The sequence below is a fragment of the Etheostoma spectabile genome, unplaced genomic scaffold (genome assembly GCF_008692095.1).
Source record: "Etheostoma spectabile isolate EspeVRDwgs_2016 unplaced genomic scaffold, UIUC_Espe_1.0 scaffold00569482, whole genome shotgun sequence".
Taxonomy (NCBI): Eukaryota; Metazoa; Chordata; class Actinopteri; order Perciformes; family Percidae; genus Etheostoma; species Etheostoma spectabile.
Genome location: NW_022605155.1, coordinates 1 through 15,959, shown reverse-complemented (window position 1 = coordinate 15,959; position 15,959 = coordinate 1). Strand labels below are relative to the sequence as shown.

The 15,959-nt window shown below is 38.5% G+C and overlaps 1 pseudogene; it reads right to left on the bottom strand.

The window, feature by feature from the left end:
• Positions 1 to 9,778: 9,778 nt before the first annotated feature.
• On the bottom strand, positions 9,779 to 13,950 carry LOC116685042 (megakaryocyte-associated tyrosine-protein kinase-like; annotated as a pseudogene).
• Positions 13,951 to 15,959: the final 2,009 nt, after the last annotated feature.

Below are 15,959 nucleotides of genomic sequence, written 5' to 3'. Positions count from 1 at the left end.
CTTTACTGAAACCCAGTATGACATCGATGCTGTGGACGCAGCCCCCCCAGTGACGCCCCCACTTTCCCCATTTCATGGAAGTGGCTGGGTGAGAGGCAGCTGTCGTCCACCATGCTCATGGTATCCAGTGATAAATGCATTCGAGCGTCTGGGCCCTGCAATCAGAGGAAGGGGTTTAAGTGAAGGATTTAAGATACAGGAGAGGGGCAGAGATCCCCTGGTTACCTTAGATGAAACTCTCTGTCCAACCATCTAAACCACTTATCCTCTGCAAACATTGTCATTTACATTCAATTTCCACATTTTATATAAACCAATGACATTTCTCATAAAAACCAAACCCAGATTTATTTGTGTAACTGCAAGTCTTTCCATTGGAATAAAAGACTTTATTAGCCTACCAATGGCACATATCTTGACATTTTACTGATAATGTTACCTCCAAAAACGTCTTATTGGTGTCAATATGTAAAATATTTCTTAGAGATTTTAGTATCAAGAATCCAAATCTTGGAGGAGCAACGAATCACTTCTAGAAATTACAAGTGTGCCGTATGCATGCAGTTATTATGGTTGTTCTATGCAGCAATTTATTCACAAATTACACAATGTTTGAAAAGTAATTCCTGTGGCTGAAAATCAATTAAGTTTTATTGTGTTGGAAAAGATGTGTCTGCAAAAATGACTGTCAAAATAGAGGACATCCAATACATCCCATTGGTGTTAATCATATACTTTACATATAAAATTAGTTAATAAAGTTAAGTAAAGTGAATTGATTAAAGGTATTGTGTAAAATAGTGGTTCTGCAGTCTTGTATCGAGTTTGATTAAAAGCCTTTAGTTTCAACAGAGTGTTTGTTCAGTGCATCCTGAGATTTACCAACTGAGCACACCGCTATCCCTTTGGACCTACACATCCACAGTTGCATGGCAGGTGTCACTGTTGAAGTTTGATGTCAATAAATAGTATGACAGCTATAAAAACAAGACCGTCATAGAGCTTACCTTGGAAGTAATTACGTTAACTGTTAAAGTTGCTGATGCCGGTGCTCCACCTGTTCCTCTTGGCAGCCTCCAACTTCCCTCTTCCAAGATCTTTGTGTGCACCACTGGCAGTCACTCTTTGCTTACCTTGCATCTCTCTGAATAATTTCTCTATGTAGCAAACAGTCCTGACAGAAAAACTACAATAAAGTGCAACTGAATAAAGCCACCCAGTGCAAAGAGCGCTCAACAACTGAATTCAGACGCCATGCACTCCAGCTCAGAGAGGAGAGGAGGTGAACAAAGCTAAGGGGGCGTAGGAGTTGAAACGAAAGGGATTAGGAGAGGGTTATAATTGGAATCCTTCCCCTAAGAGTGATTGGCAGCGTTTTTTGCTCAAGTAATTGTTTTTTAATGTCATTTCCATTCACCCCCACAGGAGGGTCCAGGCTAATGGAGCCTGGACAAGACTTTCTTTCATTAATTTATTGTTTTAAAGACAAAAGACCACTGAAAGTTTTCACTAAGCACACCCAGCCCTCCATTATGTGGCGCTACATGAAAAAAAAAAAGAAAAACTAAACTAAAACTATTACTAATAATAATACATTTTTACACGTACATATATATATATAATATATATAATATATTATATATATATATATTAAATGTATTATATCATATTATAATAATAATAAATACACTACTAAACATTTTAGTTTCTGAGACTTTCCTACATGTGATCCGTCTTGGTTCAATTTCTCATCAGACATCCTGGTACAGGGATGAATGCATTTATTTGAGAATGTTTTATTTACTCTAGTGAACGAGAAAATAGGAGACATAATTAATAGTTGAAAAGTTTTTTTTTTAATAATTAAAGAAAATAATAAACATATTTATCTATTTTTAAATTTTAAAACTTAACATATAATCTATCCTGTTGTAAAGCAATTTCAGATGGAACGATACTAACTTCTAGGCAGGAAAATATGTAATACTACTGCTTACGTCTCATTGCAATATTTAGGTTGATTTGGAAGAAAACAAAGTTTACAATAACAAAACAGTAACATCCATTTTTATTGTTTATGTGAATCAGCTGAAAATGTTAACAAAATCTACTTACTTACTCTCTGTTTACTTGCTCTATACTTATTTTAGAAAAAAACGTCATTTTTCTTAAATGATTCATGTGCATTATGAGTGAAACACTTTGAAATGTATTACATTCAATATGCTGATCTTAATTCTCTTTAAAATTAATTGTTTAAAAATTAACCAAAACAATCAGGGATTCATGGAAGTTCTTGTCAGAGCTGAAAAGACTCTGAAACGTTGCATTTACACTGTTTGTATGGTATACACTATTTGTATGTATCATAACCCATGGTTCATACAAAAGTAACTGTTCTTCACTCATATAAAGAAATGCAACCCATCAGGGAGCAGGCTGATGGGTCAAAAAGGCAATGGGGAACACCGATCCAACCTTTGCTGTCCCAATACTGATACCTAGGCTTTGGGTATAGGCCGATATAGAGAACTGATCCTATTCCAGTGTTAAATTAATAAGCTGTATGCCTCACTGTGTGGAAGTGGAATACTTCTTTCATGTGTAAGTCAACATCAGGCTTGACTTAAACATAGCTTTCCTAACTTTGTAAAGCAAAATGTAAAAATAAAGACATAGATATAGATTTACTGATTTATTATTACCATAATAAGTATTGCACCAGCAACCGTTGGTAAAACATTTTCAACAAGAAGTACACTTCAAGTGTAAACCTTTTAAATGCAGCCACAAATTGGTTAAAAATTCCAGAATAAAAGTATACAGTATAAAAACATTTAATATAATTTAATTAATTAGCCATATTGTCGCAATACCAGATCCAGCTATTTGAGTCAGATATCTGTATCCGATCGGGGCATCTCAAAAATATACCTTCAAACTTTATTAACAACTAAATTAATAAATGGAAGTGTTTGTGTTCTGGGAAAAACCTCCATTATTCTGGCATCAGATGACAGTTATGGACCAACTGGCCTGGTGGAGGAGAGGGGGACGCAACAATAAATCAGACATATTCAGTGCATCAGCCCAGTAAGTGAAAAGTGGGCTGGAAACATTGTACAGTAAGATTCCTCTTGTGGAGGTGCAGTACTTCTTCAAGGCCTTTACTGGGAAGCTTTTTAACATGTCCCTTTTAGAGCTGCTGTAAACTACTTTTGACAATCATGTGATGACAATAAAAGGTTGTGATGCTTTATGTTGACTAGAAACAAAAGCCCTGCTGCTGCTCATTATCATCACATATACTTGTACATTGTTTCTTTGTGTTCTGGAGCATGAAAGTGTCTGCTAGCAGCTTTAAGCAGTGGAGTTGACCTCGGCTTAATGTCACAGTAATCAGCTGGGACTCTAAAGTGATTACCTGTGATCTTAAACATGTCTAAAGATAACAGAGAAACATTGATTTAACAGCTGATCAGTTGCAGTCTTTACTATTGGGAGCATGCACGAATGACAATGTAACACAATCATGAGAAAGTGGAGATTTTAATTAAAACGCTCAGAAATATAATGCAACGTTGGTTTTCAGATCTGGAAATCCATGTACACAATTCATTAATCTTGTTTGTCTATTTTCATTTCATTAAATTCACCCCTGACAGGTCTACTTTAGAGTTTACCAGTTAATCCATTAAAGAGACATCTGACTTGAAACACAAACAAGATCCGTTTTGTGTACTGGTTCTGGCTTAATCATGCTAACTGGTGGACAACTTATATATAAAAAGAAAAAAAACGTTGTCATGACCTGGCTCAAAGGTATGACAAAATTTGTTTAAATAAACAAAGTGCATTCAATTAATCAGTAATGTGTAATGTATGTTAATGTATTAAGGCTAGAACGCAAAAGTAACTAAACCCAAAATCCAAACTAACCAAGCAACCTTGAGGAGGGAAAAAGGGCAATAACGGCCCAAACAATCCTATTTAAAGACATGTGAGCAATCAGTTGATCCAGGTGTTAATCATCAGTCCTCATTAGCCAATCCCAGATCCCAGCAACCAAAGGGAGTTAATAGGCCTAGGAGACGCCACAACATACATAAAAACATGCACCTGAGGTACTGCAGTGATTGCTGGATGCTTAAACCTCTTCAATACAGCCTGGTGGTGGGATAGTCAGTATGAACTTATGTTGTGCAGCCGAACCGTTGGTCACACTTACCAGACTTTATTTTTTATTCTGGTGGAGATCCTAGCTTCCATAGATACCAGATGTACCAGGCTGAGTTTTGTGAGGAAACATGCATAAAACGATGTACATCTGGAATATTTGTACCTAATGGAATGAAAAACAAAATAAAAAATAATAATAATAATATTGAGTCCTTAAGCTTTATAGGTTGATAAGGGGTTCAATAAATAGACTGTAATATGTGTTTAAACGTTTTTCAACAGAGACAACTCATTGGAGTAATTTAAAGGGTGAAAAAGAGTGGAAGGTAGACAGTGGTGGAAATACAATCCAGTTCACTCAAACTGTGGCTCCCAAATGCTGTCAACATTTCTTTGACAATTTAAATAACAATTCATTTACAATCAGACAACTTAAAATAGTCATCTACTTTTCAGCCCAGAAAACCATAGTGTAGCACCATAACATTATTTTGCCTCAACAATCCTATATTACCATTTCAATCAGGAGAGACATGTTTGCAGATATGCAAATAAGGTTTATTGTACAGCTCAGTAAAATGTAAAAAGTCTTTGGAGATTAGACTCCATTGCTAATCAAATATTTCGTATATATGTATAGGGGTAGAGAACCATCAAACCCCCCAGATGGAATCCAGACACCGGTGGTGGCGACGAAGGAGCCCAAAGACCAGACCAAAGGAGGCTCCGGACCGGTCATCTGGAGCAGATGACTGGAGGTGGAAGGGGAGGTGCAGGTTTGCACTCTTTGCCTGAAACGACAGCTGAATAGCAAAAGGAGAAACAGATTATTTGAAGCAGGGTTGAGACTCTGTGATTGGCCCTTGCAATTTGTGCACAATTCTTATTGGTTTAGCAGGAAGGTGAACGCTTCGAACTACTGATTGGAGTTAGGTAGAGCATTGATTAAGAGTGAGGTTTTCTTGAAAGGATTTACACTGAGATACATTTCAATCAGGAGAGACTAGTTGCAGGTATGAGACAGTTATACACATCATGATAAAATATACATTTATTTGGAAAACAGCTGAATTGATTAAAAGGATTAAACGTTAGGTCTTCCTGAAAGAATATACGCTGAGCTACATTAGAGTCACCAGTTGCTTGTTTGCAAACTCACTGCCAACAGGCTTACAGAGAATACAGTATCATTACTTAGCACCTTAGATTATAGCTAAGGTGCTCGTTTATACCCTCATAATTTTTTAATACATTTTTGTCTTCCCACTGTTTCTGTTATCCTAATTGCACACAAATTGGTTAAGAAGGAGTAGTGCAGTTATCAAGCTGCTTAGTTTTATCAGATGACAATGTAAGTCCCTCTAATCCTATTAGAGGTAAAAGCAGCTAACGTGTAAATGCACAGTGTCAGCTTACTGAGGGAAGAGTGAGAGAGGAAGGGAGAGAGGGAGAGAGAGAAAGGTTGATGGTGGTGCAACAAGGAAGGTAAATTCATGTGATTCTCTGGTTCTCTGTTATGCAAAATCACACATGCAGAAAGGGAGAACACTCTGCTGTAATGGCTGTTGAGAATTCCATAAAACTGTAGAGATATTTCCATGGTAGGCTCAGATGGTACTTACTTGTATTTTCTTATAATTGTGTCAAATACCACCTCTCACTATTTGCGGACAATTTTGGTCTTTTTAGAGAACCCCTCTCAGTCTCTCCCTCACCTTATATCCTTATGCGGGAGTATGGAAGCTTGTCAAGCTTCAAAATTAAACTACTCATTTAAATGATTCTGCTTGCAATTGAATCATCCCTGCTAACAGCCCATTGTTAAGTAATTTAAATATTTAGGCAATGAGCTTTTCCTTTGCTTAAACCAAATTATTAAACATAAACTATTCTGTTATCTGAACAACGTCTTGAAAGATATGGAAAATTGGATGGGCCTCCCTATGTCTATTCAAGCTTGTATCTCAGTGATTGAAATTAATGTGTCACCCAGTTTTAATTTGTGAGCTCTATGCTACCTCTCTCCCTCCTGCTGGCTACTTGCATAAATAAAATCAACTGTATCTAAATTTATCTGGAAAGGCAAGCGCCCGTGACTTAAGATGTCTACTCTACAGAGGAGGAAAGAGGATGGTGGCCTTTCAGTTCCCAGCTTTAAACACTATTTCTGGTCCTTTGTGTCAAGAGCCCTCCTCAACCGGGTTTAATCCAGATACACCAGTTTGTTGGCGTACCTTAGAAAATGCCATTAATGCCAATGTCTCTAATAAACAGTGTCAGCTATGCTTTGGCCACATTATCTCTCATCTTATCAAAACTTTGAGGTTGGCTTGTTACCCTTCTCTGACTTACAAAATTTATTCAATCTACCACGCTCCTCTTTTTCCTTTACCAGGTTTGGGCAATCGTATGCCAGATTGACAGAGTGTCAATTTGACTAGCATGATGTAGGTCTAGCATCCCAGAAGTGTCCCGCAATCCAGACCATCAGCAGATTCCCTACAATTTCATTCATAGGCAGGATCATGCACAGATGGTGAAAGAACCTAAATACATTTTTCCTCTCTCTTTTAAAAAAAATCTTTTTTGCTTTGGTGGCTGCATTTTACTAGCTAAAAGGAGAGTGGTCAGTGTTCCTATTAAAGGCCATGTCAGTAAAAGTGCAATAAGGAAAAAGACAGATGCTGCGGCCAATAGGTTTCTTAACTTAAAGGTACATTATACTGTAGAACTTATTCAGAATTTTCCTTTGGAGACATCTCCATCTTTGAAGGCTGAACAGGGGAGGAAAGAGGGGGCTGGCCCCTCCAAATGTCTGTGCACATCCCTGTTCAAAGGACCTTTCTCACCCCATCAAAATGCATCACATAAAAATAATTAACAGCCCGTTGTGCCCTTTCTGCCAATAAAAGCTCAAGGTACATATCTTCACATGTTCTGGGAGTGTTCTCCTGTTGGTCAGTTTTGGAACAATTTTGCATCCAAAATTAAAATTACAGTCAATGTCCCTCTAGAACATGCATTTAGAACCCCCTTTATCATTTTATTTCATTTTATGTATTTTTTTATTTAATGTTGTTGTGGTCGTGTGTGCGTGTGTGAGACCTGTCTTGAATGACCAGCAGTGGGTGAGGATGGGGGTGGGAGAGGTGGGAATACGGTATAGGGTGGGTTTGTTATGGTGGGGGTAGGTGAGGACCCAAATGCAGAGAAGAGAGGCAGCTGAAGCAGGTATGCAGGGATTTATTTAATGACAGTCCAAAATACATGAGCATAAGGAAAAGCCAGAGCAAAAATCCAAACAATTGTCCAAACCAGACAAGGGGGAAGGCTGAAGTCCAAAACTAAGGTCCAAACCAGGCACAGAGGAAGTCCAAACAAAGGAACACTCACAGGAGAAGGCAGGAACACGGGTAGGGAAACGCAGACTGAGCAAACCACACAAACGACGAACTGGACGTCATGCAGAACGGGACAAAATGACAAAGCACAAGACAAAAGGAACACAGAGGTTAAGTACAAGAGGTAATGAGGTAATGGAACAGGTGAGACGTCAGGTGAATGACATTAGGGCGGGCAGGACAATCAGACAAACAAAGTGAAGCCAGACAAGACAAGACAAGACAGGAAGCTGACTACCAAAATAAAGCAGAAAGAAAGCAGAGCAAACAGAAACAGGGGAACAAGACAGGGCCAGGAAACAGGACCACGGAAACAGACAAAAAACACAAGGAGGCCAAAGAAAGGGAAACACCCCCCAAACAAAAACCCCAAACCACAACAGGGTTGGGGAAGGGAGTAGGTTGGCAGGGGTGGGTCAGTATAATCAATAATATTTTTTATTGTTTTAATCTTTTTGTGTTTGCCTTCATTTGATATTAATTTCATATTAATTTGATCTGGTTCCCTAATTGTGATAACCCACAGAAATTCATTTAAAAAAAAACAAACATCTAAAACACCCTAAAATTAAAGCTGAAAGTCAGCATGTTGACATCATAGAAAGCTTGGAGAACTCACTCATCAAACTATGTTGGACCAGGATAATAGCTTTGTCCTGATAGTCCAGCATCACACGGGCAAACAGCAAGGACATTATCACTGGTATTCAGGAGAAGAACAAAAAAAAACCTTCAATCAATAATATTTAACTTTCTGCCATCAAATCTTTCATTATCTTTTTTTTTTTTTTGACATTGGGTTAGACCAGAAAATTGCTGCTCATCATATTGGAGAGCTTCAGGAAAACACAGCAGATTGAGCAAATCGTGGAGGACCCTGGCTTGCATTGCACGATAAAGAGAGACGGAGGATCAAGCTTCAATTTGGGGCCTGTCGCCTGGGACAGAGACAAATACCAGGCTTGTGTAGACTTAAGTCAAATGCTCTTGTGACGTGACAACAATCCAAAAAAGAGACTTCATTTTGTGCTGAGTTTTGAAAGATGAACACTTCATTGCATTTCTATTAAAAATAATAAATAGTAAACTGTAACTGTAAAATAATCATGTGCAGCCCAAAGATTAGGAAAGCAGAAAATATTATGCACCTGCAAAAATCCCAAGAGAACTGTTGATGGATAACACAAAATCACTCTCATAATCTAAAATCCTCAGAAACAGGGAGGAGAAAGCAGAAATAGATGCCGTATTTCCCATAGATATAGATTTACAAAACAAATCATATTCGAATGAATGACTCAAGTCCGCTCCGAGGATGCTGACTGGTGGAGTGCACAGCCAGAGTGTCAAAAATAGTAGTTTGGTTGCTTAACACACATCTGTATTTGAAAATGTCAAACTTTATCCTTGAAGTACTACGGCTACTGAATTATCACCAAAGACTATAGAGTATCTAAATAAGAACATATATATAGAATATACAATAAGTATATATTATATTAATTAAATAAAGTATTCTTATGCTGTAAAACACACACCCACACGCATATAGGAAGGGACAAAAGCTGTTAAACATTTGACTTTAAATACAAATAATGTGTTTACTTTTCATACAGAACTGTAGATCTTTTTTGTGATTAACATTAACAACATACAAACACAAACATTAATGTACGGTAATAGTAGTAGTATATACAGTAGAAATAATAGTATGCAGCTAAGTAGGATTACAGCAGCTTTACCTTGTATTCACACCATATGGTAAAATCATGCTTTTTTTAAATATTTAATCCATCCCCTGATGTCCCTGGGACATCTGTGAGCATTCCTGCTCCCCCACCTTTGCACAGCCAAGGGATTTGCATCTTTCATTCAGAGCATTTTCCATTTTGAAATAAAGAAGCTGTGAAACAAAGCTAAAAACAATGTTGTAAATCAAAGCTGTACGCTGTTTTCTTTAAGTGTATGAACATTTGATTAACGGTGGAATTGGCTGCAATGCAAGGGGCAACAGCTGATATCTTGCCCAAGCACCAAATTGGTTAGAGCCAGCTGTCTGCCTTACGTGATCACCCAGAGTTAAATAATGCTTGTCTTGTCCCATCTGCTAGGTTAAAGGAACCTGTTTGGAACTCCAGCTGGCCATCTATGTGTGATGACACCAATACAGGAGTGGGTAACAATGTGTGTATTATCTGTCCAGCAGCTGCCACTCCATTCCCACAATTGTGAGTTCAAGATTCACAACCAAGATCAGCATCTAGATCCAGACGTGGTCCCATCCCGATGCTCCGACCCAGGGCCTGGGCTGCATTTACCCATCTCTTGCTCAAGTTTCTCTCTTAGTTTGTGGAAACCAGGTCTTCTGCGTGGCTCCTGCTCCCAGCAAATCATCATCAGTGAATAAACACTGGGGGGACAGTCCTCTGGAGCCTCCATGCGATAACCCCCCTCCACCTTCTCCTTCACCTCCTTCAGCGACTACATGAGGAGGAGGAGTACAAATGAAGTACAAACTGAAATACTGTGCATACTGATAAGTGAATTAAAAATTTCAAACTAATTTTACCAGCTTGGCAGTATTGAAATAATAATAAGAAACTCAAACTCAAAGATAACAGGAGACAATTCTTGCAAATTATTAACACAAGATTGCAAAAGCAATCCTGATTACAACCTCAAAAAAAGATTTCAAGCACTAATAATTGCCTATAGATGTTAAAAGCCCAAATACTCACACAATTTCTCTTATAATATTTGTAATAATATTAATATTATCTTTATTTGGACATTTTATTATTCCCTTTTCTTAACTAATTAGGGATCTTTCTTGAACATTTTCCAATTCTTGCAGCAGGACAAGCAGCATTATCTTGTTGAAGAGATCCATCCAGTATCGCCTTGGAAAACAGACTACCAACACTTATTAGTTTGTTTTTCAGTGTTAGTGTAAGACCCTTACGTGTGTGTTTTGCCATTACATATTTTCTATAAAATGAATAAGGGATATGATTATTCCAGTGTAATGTGAATGGTGTAGGTGGAGAGGGCTAGCAGTTAGCCAGTTAGCTCAAAGAGCGACAGCAACTGAACGGAGAGTCAGACTGATACTTTATTCTACAACATCAACCACACAATGCAAGGTGTCCACAGCTCTGTATTTACTTATCATTCACGACCAGTTGTAGGCTACATTATACAATAACCTTCATGCAGTTTGATTACGTCACAGTGATTTACGGCAATGCTGGTAAAGGGAGGGAAGAGGGGAGGTGTAGTATTTTGTGTGGTTTGTAAAATGCTCTAAATAATAAATGTTCCAAGTGAATAAGATAAATAGGTATGAAATTATGTTTACAAATGAAAATATTTTTTGTTATTACAGCAGGAAAGTAACAGTAACAGTACCCAACCCTAATAGTGAGTGTTGGAGAGAAATCCTATCAATTGTCCATTCAGCTCTCTTTGTCCTGATGAGTCATCCTATTTTAACAATCCATCATTCTCTGTCACATTTTGTTAGGTTTAGTCTGAACATCTCAGCCAGCAAATCTAACATACCTTTGACAGTAGTACAATGGCCTGGTTACCATTTGGATGGGTAGGTTTTGTCTTTATGGAACATGCAAAGTCCTCACAGAATGCCCTGCAAGGATGGGGATCAGAAGTGCCTTTTTACTGTGAGGCAGCAGTGCTTGGCCATTTAGGATTGACCCATCTCCCAGAATAAATAATCTTGGGCAGAATGGAATGGGTCCCTGCAATTGGCAGGTTATCATGAATAGGGTACACAAGTCTCCCGACCTTATCACAAGACCATGGGACATTTGGTGTGTCTTTTAACCCAAATCAAACCAATCTGGAGGGTGTCTAACCAAAGCAATGCACACATCTTGAATTTAAAGAGGTGCACCCTCACATGGCGCAACGTAGTTTTAATTTCCTACAGATTCTGTCATCATAAAGCTGTAGATCTTTGGTCACACAGGTACCATTTTTACATGGCAATAAACAGACACTAGATCTCAGTTGCTTACCTGACTGATTGAACTGACATTCAAACATCAACACATGTCATTCAGGACATTTAAACTCAATGTTTCCAACATTGGGACGCTATAGTGCCACTCACTATAGGTTTTGGCGACACAAGAAGACTAATCCACACTATGGAAATTGGAATATGCATTGTCATTTCATGGATGGGTATGGCAGCTGTCTAACCACTAAGCCAGCATTGGTCTTGGTCTCTCTGGCAACAGATAACAAATTACTAGGGAACACAACTTGACCCACATAAATCAACCTGCATATGAAGCAGTTACATACAGGCTGCAATTAGGGGAAATTTTTTTTCTAGGGATCATAAACATCTATCTAGCTAGTCTATCTATTCTATCTATCTATCTATCTATCTATCTATCTATCTATCTATCTATCTATCTATCTATCTATCTATCTAATCAACAGCCTCAGGACACCACCTGTTTGTAAGGCGCAAAAGAGACATGCTAACTGTCCCTTCGATTAATGCCTGATCCTGCTGTCCTCAAACAGTCGGCCTCAGCAGTCAGGGAGCATGGATTACCGGAGCACAACTAGAGTGACTAACAGAGCTGTGTTTAAGTAGCTTTGTTTCTTCCTTTCCAGAGTCTCTTTTTTACAGCCTCAACATAATCTGGTCCTCATGTGACGTCAACATTTGATTTGACCTATTTCCACCTGCTTGGACGTCTATGTGTACGACACAGGTCAAGAGGAGCTTTCTCCTTCTCCAAACCCTAACAGTCATAAGTAGATTAGTAACTGAGGAAAGTACCATATTTATACTTACTGTACCGTCACAACGTTCAGTAAATCTCTATCCCTTCTGTCTTACTACCATGATCTGTATGACCTTTAAAACGTTTCCTGTAAGCACAGTAAGTCAATCCAGAAGAGACAGTCTAGTGACATCTGACCTAGTCAGGTTTTGACCTTGCAGTGACATGGCAACAGAGTATTTTAACAAGCTTGATTCTCTTTCCTGTCGGTTGCGGGAAAGTAAGAATTGGAAAGATGTATCTAAAGTCCTTTTGCAGATTCTTATAGGGTGTCCTTTCTAAAAATCTACTTTATTCAGGGAGAGAGTGTACGCAGAGAGATACAGACATGTAAATGTCTGCCAATTCTCAGACAATAGGGCTGTGTTCAGTTTGATCATGCCAAAATGTCAAACAATGATTAAAAAAGTCATATTAAGTCACACTAATCTGAAGTACAATATATGGTAAGAACATTATTAGGCACGATTTGTTCTATAGATGTCAGACAGAAGATTGATTTTGTTTTATTGACTTAAAGGAATAGATTTCTTTTTTTTCTTCGCTGTCTTGATGAGAGTTAGATGAGAAGATGAAGTCAACTGGTCCAGGCCAAGATATACAGACTATTTCACAAAACCCCTCATACAACACAACTTGTTGTTGTAAGCTAGCTGTTTCCAACTTTCCAGTGTTAATGCTAAGCTACTACCCGTTGGCTGGCTGTAGCTTCATATTTAACATGCTCCAAAAGTAAACTATTGGTTGGCTGGACCTGACATGTCTGTAACACACCCATGTGCCTGGTGATTCACAGATACAGTAACATAACAGTATGATAGTGACATGTTCAGGTGCTACATACCATTTTAGGGTATGGTTGACGACCGTAAGAGAAGATCTCCCACAAAGAACACCGTAGCTCCAAACATCTGACTTTGTGGAGAATTTCTGAATAATGGAAGCAAAATATAACATATAAAAAAATGTAGAACCTCTTTTCTAATTCTGGGACTACTTTACTAATATTTTACAAGTTATTATAAACTCAGTAAGTACTTCATCTGGTGGATTAAATAAGTAAATATAAATTATGCTGGAAAAGTTATGCATCATGTCCTTACACCAACCTCTTCTTTTATTGATGGATTATTACTGATTATAAGGTATTCATAAATTTGGTATCCATTAATAAAGCTATATTCTAAACCTATGAATGCTTCATACAATTAATATTAGTACCAAAAAGAGGTCTTGGAGGGACAGAGATAACACTTAAGTATTACAGAGGGGCAGAAACAGATATAGAAACAAAACAAAACCATGTAGAAGAAAAGTTACACCATTTTCAAAACCCCCTCTTTCTTCAGCGCTTCAGGGGCGGTCCATTTGACCGGCAGTTTGGCATTATCTGACACCTTTGAGTCCACCTTGGTCAGGCCGAAGTCACTGACCTGGCCATGCTGTCATCAGAGACCAGCACGTTACGAGCCGCCAAATCTCTGTGAACCAAACTTCTTGGACTCCAGGTACTCCATCCCCTCACACACATCACTAACCACATACATTGACACGCACAAACAATTGCATTGTTACCCATGAACGAATGCGAGCACACGCACGCACATGCACGCACGCACGCACACCACACACACACACACACACACACACACACACACACACACACACCCACAACCACACACACACAACACACACCCACACAACACACAACACACACACACACACACACACAAAACACCACACACACACACACAGATCCCAGCCCCAACCTCCTCTGGGTAAGTCATTTCTGCTGTACAGAACAATACATTCATAAAAGTTTGAACTCACAGAGCAAAGCAAAGAAGCTAACTGAGTTCACAACTGAAGTCCTCGTGTCCTCAGAAAGTTAACCAAGGTTTCCCTGCAACACAAACACATATGTGGACAATACTTGAATAAGGTTTTAATAGAAGATTTCTTAGTTTTATTTATGAGATTATACACATAGACAGAAATTCCTTTTTGGTTAGCTAATGCGTTAAGCCCGAGCTAAACAAGTTACTGTATAAGCACCACAAGCGTTCACAACAAGCTTCTGGATTGTGGCTAATGTCATTAACCAGGAGAGAATTCTTGAATCCTCCTCCTTAAAGCTGCATTGCCATCATAGGCATACATTGCATCAGTAGTGGCTCCAAGTGGCAGCAGGGCAGTCTGTAATTGTGTTTGGAACACAATGCAAACACTAGCCTGAGATAAAACAAGCAAATCCATCACAAAGCCATTTACCTCTGGTAAAAACGGTTACTACTAAGATTTGAGGACATCCATCTCAAAGCAATCACACTGTAGTACAAAAATTACAAGCAAACGCAATCAGTGGAAACCTGTAGTACCTGTGGCGATCCTTCAGGTGTGTCCAGATAACTTGAGTACCCAGAAGGTAAAACAACACTTGTAAACTAATAAACCTAGCATTATTCTTTTCCTTACTGGCTGCTGGTGGGAAATTGTAGAAAAAAAAAGATAATGTATTCATAGGTGGGAGTCCGCTTTCTGTTTAGAGGGTCCTTTGCTGCTGGTTTAGGAGATGCTCCCACCAATGACTCATCTTTTTTTTGGAAGATTATTTATTTGGGCATTTTTAGGCCTTTATTTTTATAGGACAGATGAAGACATGGAAGGGGAGAAAGATGGGGAGTAAACCTCTATATATGTGTGTCGGCTCTACCAACTGAGCTAACCCGGCCACCGCCAGCAATATTTCCATCCACACATTTTATCCAAATTAAGTGACATCGCATGAAAAATGCCTTATGGAAACATTAAAATTCGATGGAATTTATGAATACGGACTCAAGGAAATCCGTTCTAGCATCTTGGCAGTGCCAGGTGCTGAACTGGCACCTCTCCAGCTCCAGTCCCCACCCTACTTTGGTAGTATGTGAACTGGAAACGCGACCCTCTGGTTCAACCCATCTCCCCACACAACATTATAAATATATAGAATATATATATATAATATATATATATATATATATATATATATACACACACCACACACACAAAATATATAATATATATATACAAAGAGGCTCGAAAGTTTGGGCACCCCAGGTAAAAATTTGTATTAATGTGCATAAAGAAGCCAGAAAAGATGGAAAATCTCCTAAAGAGCATCAAATGACAGATTAGACATTCGTATACTATGTCAAAAAAGTTAGATTTTATTTCCATCATTACAATTTCCAAATAACAGAAAACAAACAATGCCGTCTGCTAAGTTGGGCACCTGCAGAGTTAATACCTTGTACTGCCCCTTTGGCAAGTATCACAGCTTGGAAACCCATTCTTCCTTACAAAAGTTGCTTTTCTCAAAATCCTGCGAGCTGTTCTGTCTGATATTTTTCTTGGTCTTCCAGATGTTGCTTTAACTTCCACTGTCCTGATGACCTGCCATTTCCTCATCACATTCCGAACAGGGATATTGGCATCTATAAAATGCTTTGCTATCTGCTTATAGCCTTCTCGTGCTTTGTGAGCGCAACTATTTCAGTTTCAGTTTTCTAGACAA